The sequence below is a fragment of the Rattus norvegicus genome, chromosome 7 (assembly GCF_021556685.1).
Source record: "Rattus norvegicus strain SHRSP/BbbUtx chromosome 7, alternate assembly SHRSP_T2T, whole genome shotgun sequence".
NCBI classification, from domain to species: domain Eukaryota; kingdom Metazoa; phylum Chordata; class Mammalia; order Rodentia; family Muridae; genus Rattus; species Rattus norvegicus.
In genome coordinates, this window is record NC_141540.1 from 24,287,628 (window position 1) to 24,296,303 (window position 8,676).

The window sequence follows — 8,676 nt, forward strand, 5'->3', positions numbered from 1 at the left end:
AAGTATCTCCTAGTGCTTGTAGATACCTTTCCAGGAATAGACAAAAACTTTCCTCACCAAACAAGAGACGGCCTCTACAATCATCAAGAAGATACTGGAAGAAATCTTTCCCCCAATTTGGAATGCCCAAGGTAATCTGGTCAGACAATGGCCCTACTTTTGTTGCCAAGGTAAGCCAGGGTGTGGCCAAGTATTTAGAGGTTGATTGAAAATTACATTATATTTACAGACCTCAAAGTTCAGGACAGGTAAAATAAATAAATAAGACTCTAAAAGAGACCCTGTTCAAATTGACCATGGAGACTGGTACCGACTGGGTGACACTCCTTCCCTCTTGCTCTCTTCAGAGCAAGAAATACCCCTTCCAGATTCAGCTTTACCCCCTTTGAGATCTTATATGGGGCCTCAGATCCTCTGACTGTATTAGATGATGTTACTGAACCAACATGTCATAGTAATAATGATTTATGTGCCAGGCTAAAAGACCTACAGGTGATACAGAAAGAAATCTGCTCACAGCTGGCAGCAGCCTATGCTCCGGGGACCCCCGAGACATCTCATCCGTTCCAGCCTCGCTGGAAAGGACCGTACCTGGTGCTGCTGACCACCCTCACAGCCGTCAATTCTCAGCCCTCACCAGCCGCATACTAGCTGTTGGGGCTGAGAGCTGGGACCTAGAGGGACACTCAGATCTTCAAAAAGCTCCTTAGATTTACACATCAGATAAGTGACTGGGAGGTTGTTATAATGCTCACTTGAGGAGTGTGCTTTAGAAACAAGAATTTCATGTTTGCCCTGGGTTCCATCGAGAAAAATATAGAGATAGGCTTGATTTCTATTACAAATGATGTAACATGACATATGTTAATACTCCTAACACTTCTTGGGACTGTGCCTCAGGGACCATAAGTTTAAAAGTTCTAAGATAGTCATGACCTTGGTGTCTAGGTCTAGATAGTGTTCAGATTGGAATCCTAAAGACTTTTTAGCTGACCTCCAAGAATACCTAACCTCCCTCTCAGAGGTAGTCCTTCAAAATAGGAGAAGATTAGACCTCATATTCCTTAAAGAAAGAGGGCTATGTGCTGCTTTGAGAGAAGAATGTTGTTTTTACCTCGATCACTCCGGGACCATTAAAGATTCTATGGCTAAACTTAGGGAGAGGTTGGACAAGAGACGACGAGAACGAGAAACCACTGATAACTGGTTTCAAAGCTGGTTCGATAGGTCCCCATGGCTTACCACCCTGCTGTCAGCCTTAGGTGGTCCCTTGATTATCCTCCTCCTTTTGCTCACTTTTGGACCCTACATCATTAATCGCCTTTTAGCTTTTGTCAGAGAGCGAATTAGCGCTGTATACGTCCTCATGTTAAGACAACAGTACCAAGCTGTTATGCCAGATGAAGCTGAGCTCTCCATGTAGTTCTAAGATTAGAACTACTCACAACAAGTAGAGGGGAATGAAGAGTTAAATTTCAAAAAGTTATTCTTAAACAAAGTCCAGACATGCCTGAGAGAATTTGAGATAGGGCTCACCAGCCCCACTATCAGCTCCCAAGGACACTGGCCATCTGGAGCCACCCCTCCCCTTCCTTCACTCCCTGAGGATGGGTCATCCCCCTGCTGCAGTGAGATGAGTTGCCCTGCCCACATTGCTGAGATGCTAGATTACACGTATGCTTTGTTGATGTAACTCCGTGCCAAAAGTAACTGTGCACCCTTTGTATAAGCCATTTATGTGTATCCACACGAAACCCCTGGTTTTCCCTATATAAGCTCCTGCCTAGAGAGGCTCAGGGCTTGACTCAGTCTCCTATGTGGGATACGTGTCAGCCCGAGATCTCGTAAATAAAACTGCCTCTTGCTCATTACATCAGGACTGGCTACTCGTGTTTCCTGGGTGTACACCAACCCGTGACTGGAGCGAGAGTCTCCCCAAGTTTGGGAGTCTTTCACTCCCAGATAGCCTGCAGATCTACAAACATTCATTATTCATTTCATTGATTCCCCCCTTAGTGGAAGTGTTTGATTAAGGCCAAAGTTGCTGAATACACAATAATAGAAGCAATTACAAACAAGGAGCATATTGGGGAAATATTATATTAACTGTCAAGCACGCATGGTGGTTAAGTGTTCTGATTTAAAGCGTCTCCTTTCAGACTGGAGAGGTGGCTCAGTGGGTAGAGCACGTGCTGCTCTTGCAGGGGACCCAGAATCTATTCTCAGCAACCACATGGCAGCTTACAAATATTTATAACTCCAGTTCCAGAGCATCTGAGGCCCTCTTCTTGCCCCTACCGGTACCAGGCATACATGTGGCACACACACATACTACATACAAACAGGGCACTCATACTCATAAAATTCAAATAACTACACCTTAGAATATTTCATCTCATTATCAGATGATGTGTCTCAATTTTAAGCTTTAAGAAGTATAATCACAATAAAAATGTAGAATTTTTGTTGTTTTTTGAAACATTCTCATTTAGTCCAGGCAAGCCTTCAACTTGCTCTATAGTTCAAAAGATGACCTTGAACTCCTGATTCTCTCGGCTGCAACCTCCCAAGTGCCGGGATAATAGGTATGTGAGACCATATTGGACAACCAATACAGAATACTTTTACCTCCCAAAGCCTTCTGTGTCATCACCAAACGTGTATGCTTCTTCTTACACGGGCCTCATAGTCTGCCTGTACCGCTCTCCATGCAAATCATTTGCAAATAATTCCTATCAGACCTCACAGGCTGTTCTTTTAAAACACACACACACACACACACACACACACACACACACACACATTTATTTATTTTTAAGTGTGTTGTTGTTTTGCCTACATGTGTTTCTGTGTGAGAGTGTTGGATTCCCCAGAACTGGAGTTAGGGACGGTTGTCAGCTGCCTTGTGGGGTGCTGGGAATTGAACACTTGTCTAACCTACAGCTCTCCCCAGTTGGAGTCACATCCGTTTTACCGCAGTCAAACTGGAAACAGTTCAAGTCTCCTGAAGCTTCGGCAGTGTAAAATGTATCAGGAGATTTAAAAAGCTGATGCTGGAATAGGTTTCTCGCACACTGGATGCTGATCTCTCTCTCTCTCTCTCCTCTCTCTCTCTCTCTCTCTCTCTCTCTCTCTCTCTCTCTCTCTCTCCTCTCTCTCTCTCACACACACACATACACACACTTCTTCCCTTTTGTTTTCTCTCTATCTCTGTCTACAGATACATACACACACACATGCACACACACACACTGACACACTCACACACACACTGACATACTCACACACACATTTCTTCCCTTTTCTTTTCTCTCTATCTCTGTCTACACATACACACACACACACACTCACACACACAACACACACTCACACACTTCTTCCCTTTTGTTTTCTCTCTATCTCTGTCTATACATGCACACCCACCCCTTCTTCCCCCCACCCACACACACACTTGCACACTCACAAATAAAATAAAATAACAATTGGGCTGGAGAGATGGTTACTTGGTTAAGAGCACTGACTGCTCTTCTAGAGGATCTGGGTTCAATTCTCAGCACCCATATGGTGACTCAGAACCATTTGTAACTCCAGTTCTAGGAAATCTGACACCTTCTTCTGGCCTCTGAAAGAATCAGGCATGCACATAGGGCCCAGACATACATGCAGGCAAAACACCCCTTATGCATATAATAAATATATTTTAATATAAAACATAATAAAATGGCTTAATATAAAAATAACTAACAAATAACCTGCTGACCGTATAAACCAAATTTTAAAAAAAATTCTGCCTTATCTTCAAGTTGAAGTTTTACTAAGGTGATTTAAGCACGGGAATTTCATAAGCTCTACTTAAATCATGTATATTCAATGATCACAGAGTAAAACTAAAAGACAAGGATTGCAGGAGAGATGTTTGTTAGACCATTAAATGCCAAATTCAGCAGAATATTGAGATTGAGCGGGGACATGGTCTATTCCTTTCTTTCCCAATGAGTCTGTTTGATATTCAATCCTGAATCTACCCTTCCCCCACAGCGTCTCCCTCAATTCCAAAGAGTGCCTAGATGGCTTAAGATACAGAGTACATTCTATCCCCACCTTTCACTCCCACCCCATACCCTGGCAATTAATTGGGGGGAATCATGGGACCTAAATTGATCAGCCAGAAAAAATCTCAGGACTTCTTCAGAAGGCTGTGAAGAAGCCATCTCTCGAGTACAATTTCCTGTGAGGATACAAAACAGGGCCTGCAACTGACCACAGACTGCTACACCAGGCACTGCCACACCTAGAGGGGCCACATCAGGAGGACATGGGGATCAGAATAGATGTAGATGGACTTTTGGGGAGGGGGCTAACAGGTAAACGTGTTTACTAAGAGAAACCTGACTGTTTGAAAACAACTCGGGGGACTCACATGATGGAAGGAGAGACCATTCCTGGAGTTGTTTTCCAACCTTCACATGTCCACCATAAATGAGTATGTGCTCTGAGACACACACACACACACACACACACACACACACACACACACACACACACACAATTGCTAAATGTAACAAAGTTATATTTTTCTATTTATTTGATCGTGTATTTATTTAATTGGTATACGTGTTTTGCCTGTGTATGCCTCGTGCCTGAGGCGGCCAAAAAACAGCATCATCAGATCCCCTGAACTAGTTACAGGTGGTTGTGGGCCTTGATGTAGGTGCTGGGCCCACTGAGCCTGGGTCCCCTGGAAGAGCAGCCAGTATTCTTAACTGCTGAGCCCTCTCTCCAGTCCCTGTAATAATTTTATTTTTTTTAGATGTAAACAAACGTGCTGATGGGAATCAAGCCTGTTTTCTTCCCCTTCAGGTAAGACTTTTTCAGCAAGTAAGTCTATAAATAGGATTTCTTTTTATTTTTCTCCAGTACCAAGGACTGAACCCATGATTGAACCAATGAGCTACACTGCAGCATGTAGTCCTGTTTAAGTCAGTTTGAGCAGACTTTTCTCTTTATACTGAAACAGTACATATATATGTATATATGAGGCAGGGCTAGCTATGATTTTAAGGAATTCATTCTAAAAAAATTATAATGACTAGCCTGAGAAAGTTTTAAAAGTGTTATAGCTATTACATTGCTGGAAGCATTAGTCATTTAAGTGAGAGTATAGCAGGTACCATATCTACTTAACGATGGACTGTTAATAAGACACAGAAAGACAAAAGAGGAGGGATCCATTACTCCCTGCATTATAAGAGGAATACATGCTTCTTATAGAAAATATAATATATTGAGAAGACTAGAGCAACTGTTTTAATCCTATTATCCAGAAAAATTAACATGTTGGCTTATTTTCTTCTAGTCTACTTTAAACGCACAATTAAAATTACTATATGTTTACAATTTACATTATATTTTAAAAGAATTTGTCTTATCTTTCTTGATATGGTGACTACTCCTATAACCATAGCACTAAGAGGCAGAAGCAGGAGGAACAGACAGCTTGAGTTTTATAGTAAACTCAGGGACAGCCTGGTTCCACAGCAGGACTTGTGTCTCAGGGAAACCAAGGACTATGAAGAAGGCGGTGGACTCGCATAGGGCATGCTGATCTCTGGGCTGTGTCTTCAACTTCAAAGTATGTAAGTAAATAACTAATCCCTCAAATGCATTTAAAATATTTATTCACAGCCTAGGTTATTTTCCTAGGAATGAAGTAACTGAGCTGTACAGGGTCCATATGAATATGAAACCAGAGAATGTATACAAAAGAAATTTGTAAATTTAAAAATCGCTGCTCAATAGTGAGCTACTATTGTCCTATTGCCATCTCTGGTCCCTTTTTTCTAATCTTCTAAACAATGATCCTACCATTCTGAACCAGGCACTTACTTAAGGACTGTGTACTGAGCTAAACACATGTAGCTAAAATTCCTTCCCTTGGGTCGTGGTAAACAAGGTCTATTCTCCATTCCCAAAGTCACAGTGACAAACTGAGGTATGAGGCTAGAGTTCACTGTGGGGCCTCAGGGAGTTTATTGCACTTCCTTACAGAGGGTAGAAAAGGGGTTACTAACTGGTGGTGTGTGAGCTCTTTCCCCAGCAGGCTACAATTGGAGACCTTTGACCCCCCAAAAAATTAATGCTTCCCTGAAAAAGCTGTAGCAGTGTAGATGGAGCCTTCCCCCCTGTAGGGTAACAGGAGGGTAGATTGAAACGTTGTATCCTTTGGGAAAGCTCCTTCAGCAATTTAAAACAATTTCAGGATATCCTTGAAACTGATTCACTAAGCCCCTCCTAACTGTCCGGACCTCCCAACAATTCATCCTGTTTTTTAATTAAAACATTTTCCAGAAGCTCCAAAGAGAGCTGTACCCAAAGGAATCGGGAAATATCCCGCAGGGACGGGGGAGTGGGGCGTGCCTGAATCCCTAGGCTGAAGGTGGATGATGTAGAACCACCCCAATAGATAACCACGCAGGAGCCTCAGGCCTTAGGAACAGCGGCCCATGGTCTGCCCACAATACTCCTGATTCCCCAGCCTGGAGTCCAGAGCAGGGGCGGGGCTGTCGTGTCTTGGGGCGGGGCCATGCGGGGGCACGCGCTGGACGGGGAGGGGAGACGGTGCATCCATGCTCTGATTGGGCCTTGGTTAAACAAGGGGCGGCAAGTTAGGCTACTTATGCCTGCTTGTATTGGATCCTGTTGAAGAAGGGCGTGGTTTTGTGAAGTCTGTTGAAGTCGGTTAAAACCCACCAGAGTGGCGGTGAGCAGGCTTCAGAAGGTTTTTGATGCTGATAGGGAGACGCTCTGGTCCGGCTGTGCATGAGTGTAGGAGAGCCCAGGCCACGGCGACCAGGCCAGGGATGGCGGCCACCGGCAAGCTTCTTGTCTTGCTGCTACTCAGGCTCTGGGCGCCCGTTGTTCTTCTGGCTGGCTACATCAAGGTGAGCTCCGGTGCGAGGTCGCCTCCCATAGTCCGGGAGCACCATCTGTGGGCAAGCATGAGACCGTGGTCGGGGGTGCGGCTTGAAGTTAGGCACAGAGGCACGTGGCCTCTCCTTCAACCTTCCCATGCGCCTCAGCTTTGCACAGAGCTTAGCCCTGAAGTCGGGCTGACTCAGTTGCCTGAGAGGCCAAATGAAAGGCGTGTGGGTGTCGGGGCTGCGAGGCCACCCAAGTCCCCTACCTGTGGCGGCGCAGCGGCGCGGCTTCATCCTCTAGGACACCGCACTGCGCGCCCTCCCTCCACGGTGTCCCTGATCGCCCAGGCCGTGCGCCCTGCGGTCCTGTGGCGCTCTAAGTGGGCGGGTCCGCACAGGGTCCCTCGTGCCTGCAGTGGTCGGGGGCCTGGGCTTCAGGTTCACCTGACGGTTGGCTCTCAGCCTTCTTTGCCCAGTGGATTTGGCAGCAGGGTTGCAGCTCCAGCCCTGGCGAGTGGCAGAGATGCCTAGAGAGGGAGAGGAGGGGCCGCCAGGGCAGCTGGGCGCTCGGCACCCTCCTCTGCCTCCCAGCCCTTTGCACAAGTCTGGCAAACTAGGGAACCCGGCTTTCCTGCTCCCGAGGAACGTTCAGCCTTTAGGGAAGCTATGCACCAGTACATTTGGAAAACTTTCAGGAGTATTTTACTTGCGTCAGGATCACAGTGGTTTCTCTGCACCAGAGGTCACGCCCCCCCCATCCCACCCGTGTTAACCTGGTGAAGTTGTCCAGTGTCCCTGGTGGGTGGCGGGAATTCAGGCAACTGGAAGAGGCAGAATGTTGGGTGTTTAACATGTATTGGGGCATACTCTGCACCTAGCCTCCCCTCAAGAACCGTCTGTTGCCTAGGGAGATGTGGGACTTTATTTTCACTTTTCTCGAAATAGTGCTTGAACTGTAGGACTGGAATGTGTGTTTCTGGTATAGTTTATTTCTTCTTGTGCCTGCTCCTATTAAAAAAGAAAAAAAGCACCGTGGCTTTCTGTAGGTTGAGCTTGTGTCAGAGATTGCATTTGATTAAATAGACATTACCTGAGAATGTTCCCGTTTAAAAAAAAAAATCCTTGCTCAGAATGAATTAATTTCTACAGAATATGTAAATATTTTTTCTGGTAAGAAGATCTAATGAGGAAAAAAAATCCTCTGGATGGAACAGCTCAAAACAATCTTAGTATTTGTCTTGCTTTAAACTTTTTGACTGAGGTGGGAAAAAAGGTGAGTCCTTAGTAGAAACAGCAAATGTTTATACCTGAACTTTTAGATTCTTTCACCTTCCACACAGTGGGTAGGGTAGTGTCTGTGACCCCTGGTAAGAAGATGCTGGGAAATAGCTACATTGAGCAGGATAAGAAGAGAAGGGACTGAAGTGGGGAAACTGAGTTTTATTTATTAGGTGGGACTTAATGGGTCAATGTCAAAAACCATTGTTCACACTCAACCTCACTTCCCAGTGGTGTGAGAAAGTTAGGTGCTAGTAAATTCACAACAAAGGATTCTTCAGTTTTGAAGAATCCATTTAACATTTAATGCCTCCAGGTGGGGAACTACCAATATCAGAATTAGTTGTTATGGATTAATTTTGACCATTTGCTACACTGTACAATTGAAAAGTTTGGCCAAACAACATGAAAAACATTTTTTGCCATATTCTTTTAAAATGGAGTTTTGTGGACACCTCACTTCCTTGGAACATTATTGTTG